This window comes from Gopherus flavomarginatus, chromosome 12 (assembly GCF_025201925.1).
Source record: "Gopherus flavomarginatus isolate rGopFla2 chromosome 12, rGopFla2.mat.asm, whole genome shotgun sequence".
Lineage (NCBI taxonomy): Eukaryota > Metazoa > Chordata > Testudines > Testudinidae > Gopherus > Gopherus flavomarginatus.
This window is the reverse complement of record NC_066628.1, coordinates 15,114,838-15,118,692: the sequence shown is the minus strand read 5'-3', so window position 1 is coordinate 15,118,692 and position 3,855 is coordinate 15,114,838. Positions and strand designations below refer to the sequence as shown.

Below are 3,855 nucleotides of genomic sequence, written 5' to 3'. Positions count from 1 at the left end.
ATAAATTTCTTATATAATTCACCCAACTTAAGCAGTTAATGAACCAACCTGATAGCTCTCCTTGACAGGTTAACTAGCCTTGTGGATAGTGTGTAAGTGGTAGATGTGGTATATCTTGATTTTAGTAAGGCTTTTGATATTGTCTCCCATGACATTCTCATAAACAAACTAGAGAAATACAACCTAGATGGAGCTACTATAAGGTGGGTGCATAACTGGTTGGAAAACCATTCCCAGAGAGTAGTTATCAGTGGTTCACAGTCATGCTGGAGGGGCATAATGAGTGGGATCCCACAGGGATCAGTTCTGGGTCAGGTTCTCTTCAGTATCTTCATTGATGATTTAGTTAATGCATAGAGAGTACACTTATAATGTTTTCAAACCATACCAAGCTGAGAGGGGTTGCAAATGCTTTGGAGGATAGGATTAAAATTCAAAATGATCAGAAAAAACTGGAGAAATGGTCTGAAGTAAATAGGATGAAATTCAATAAAGACAAATGCAAAGTACTCCACTTAGGAAGGAACAATCAGTTGCACACATACAAAATGGGAAATGACTGCCTAGGAAGGAGTACTGCGGAAAGAGATTTGGGGGTCATAGTGCATCACAAGGTAGATATGAGTCAACAGTGTAACACTGTTGCAAAAAAAGCAAACATTATTCTGAGATGTCTTAGCAGAAGTGTTTTAAGCAAGACACGAGAAGTAATTCTTCTGCTCTACTCCCCACTGATTAGGCCTCAGCTGGAGATTTGTGTCCAGTTCTGGATGCCACATTTCAGGAAAGATGGGGACAAATTGGAGAAAGTCCAGAGAAGAACAACAAAAATGATTAAATTTCTAGAAAACATGATCTATGAGGGAAGATTGAAAAAATTGGTTTTGTTTAGTCTGGAGAAGAGAAGATTGAGAGGGGACATGATAACAGGTTGCAAGTACATAAAAGGTTGTTACAAAGACAAAGGAAAAAAACTGTTCTTTTTAACCTTTGAGGATAGGGCAAGAAGTGATGAGCTTAAATTGCATCAAGAGTGGTTTAGAGTTGACATTAGGAAAAATTTCCTAACTGTCAGGGTAATCAAACACTGGAATAAATTGTCTAGGGAGTTGTGGAATCTCCATCACTGAAGATTTTTAAGAGCAGGTTGGACAAACACCTGTCAGGAATGGTCTAGATAATACTTAGTCCTGCCATGAGTGCAGGGGACTGGACTAGATGACCTCTCAGGGTCCCTTCCAGTTCCATGATTCTATGATTTTATTACCTTCACAGATAGAAAACAGTTGTAGGACATGGCTAGCAGGAACCACACAGTTGTGACACAGTTCTTTGTGGCTTTCTCCAACATCCTGGAGTTCCGAATTTCACTTTTTTTTCTGGTGCTACTGTTGTACCTCATCACCGTGGTGGGCAACATCCTCATCATCACAATCACTGTGGTGGACCCTGCCCTTCAATCCCCCATATATTTCTTCCTTCGGAACTTGTCCTTTCTGGAAATTGGTTATACCTCGGCCACTATCCCAAAGATGCTGGTGAACTTCCTCTCCGAGGAAAAGAGTATTTCCTTCCTGGACTGTGCCATGCAGATGTATATCTTCTCCTTTTTGGGTATCACAGACTGTTGCCTGCTGGTTGCCATGGCATATGACCGTTACATGGCCATACGTCACCCTCTGCGCTACACAGCCATGATGAGCAGAGGTGTGTGTCTCCAGCTGAGTCCTGGCTCATCAGGGTGCTGGTGGGAGTCAGGCAGACAACTTTCATGTTCACTCTGCCCTACTGTGAGCCTAATAGGATCAACCACTTCTTCTGTGACTTGCTCCCGCTGCTGAAGTTGGCCTGCGCAGATACTTACAGGAGTGAAATAGCTGTTTTCACCATCGCTGTCACTTTTGTCACAGTCCCCTTCCTGCTCATCCTTGTATCCTACATCCGAATCCTCCACTCTATCCTCAGTATTCCATCAGCCATGGGCAGAAGCAAAACTTTCTCCCCCTGCTCCTCTCACCTCATTGTGGTGACTTTGTTTTTTGGGTCCAGCATCGTGATGTATCTGTAACCAAAATCCCGCTACTCATTTAACACTAACAAACTGCTTTCCCTGTTCTACTCAGTGGTGTCTCCAATGCTGAACCTTTTGATCTACAGCCTGAGGAATAAGGAGGTAAAGGAAGCCCTGCAAAGAGTGATGGCCAAAAAAATATTTATTTGAAAACTTGCGGGGGGAGGAGGAGAGAATTTATTATTATAATATTCAAGGGATGGATTTGGAGTTGCCTGTTGTAGCCCAATCTATGACTTGTATTGATTACTTAAGAATTCCCAGTTATCACTCTGAGGTATTGATGGTTCTTGTCCCAAGATCAGGCCCAGTATTATTAAAATTACTGTTCAGTTGGGAACCCTGATGTGCATGGTTACAACACCAATGGGTTCTTACTGTTCTTTGTTCCAGTTTCTTTAACTATACTAGGGGAGTGGGGGGTGGAGGGGTGGGTGGAGAGGTTCTCTCTTTAGCCAGCTGAGGACAACATGGAGGGGGTCTCCTAAGGGTTTAAATAGATTTTCTCTTCTGGGTACACACCCCTCCCTCCCCCTGTGTAGAATCCAATCACAAAATGGAGATTTGGAATCACATGAGCAAGTCACCTGCCCATGCATGACTCAGGACTTGAAAGTAGCAGCCATTACCCACATACCTTGAACATCCTCAGGTAGACTTCTTATGTGGATTGGAGTCTTTCATGCTCTTTTGTCTGTTAAGTGCTTCCTGACTGAGCACTTAACCCGCACATTTCTTTCCCAAGAGGTGACCAAATGTTCTAACTAAGGCTACTTAGAAATCAGGCAAGTGTATAGCCAATATTCATAACGTTCATAACTTCGAAAACAAAAATGATACATGCATACAAACAGGATTAATACATTCAGTAGATCATAAGCTTTACGGAGATATGTTTCATGGCATATGTAGCATAAAACACATTCTAAGCACATTTCCATAAAGCCTTACGGGAGGTACCATCACAGTGTTTATATGAGAAGAAGAGTGAGAATGTATTGCAAGTCAGTGTATCGCCAGGTCTACACTGGAAAAGTTTTATTGATATAGCAATACAAATAAAATTTTCTGAGGTAAATGTACTAGTAGTTTTGCTGGTATTGCTTACACAGGTTCTCTGAGAGAAACAAGCCACATCGCAGAAGCATTTTTAAGCTGGTTTAACCATATTTACACTAGGGATTTTATTGGTATAGAAATGTTGCAAAAAAATCACACTTCCAAGCTGACATTGCTATGATAGTGAAAGTTTCTAGTGTAGATCTGTGTGATGGGGTAAGGCCAGATGGCTACAGTAAAGTACTGGGGAACGGGTATGTTAGCCCCAGGCTAAACAAATCCCTAGGACCGTGATAACCAAATGGCAGTTGCTCCAGGTTAATCAAGGAACCTTGGGCCAATTAAGATCTTTCTAGAAGGCAGTAGAGATAGCTACATTGATTAGAACACCTGCAGCCAATCAAGGCAGGCTAATCAGGTCACCTGGGTTTAAAAAGGAACTCACTCCAGTCAGATGAGGAGGAGCCAGAGGAGAGGAAGCGTATGTGAGGAGCAAGAAGTGAGAGCAAGAGGGTGTGCTGCTGGAGGACTAAGGAGTACAAGCATTATCAGACACCAGGAGGAAGGTCCTGTGGTGAGGATAAAGAAGGTGTTTGGAGGAGGCCATGGGGAAGTAGTCCAGGGAGCTGTAGCTGTCATGCAGCTGTTACAGGAGGCACTATAGACAGCTGCAATCCACAGGGCCCTGGGCTGGAACCTGGAGTAGAGGGCGGGCCTGAGTTCCC

The 3,855-nt window shown here is 43.0% G+C and overlaps 1 pseudogene; it reads left to right on the top strand.

The window, feature by feature from the left end:
- The first annotated feature begins 1,295 nt into the window (after positions 1-1,295).
- On the top strand, positions 1,296-2,221 carry LOC127032851 (olfactory receptor 10A4-like; annotated as a pseudogene).
- Positions 2,222-3,855: the final 1,634 nt, after the last annotated feature.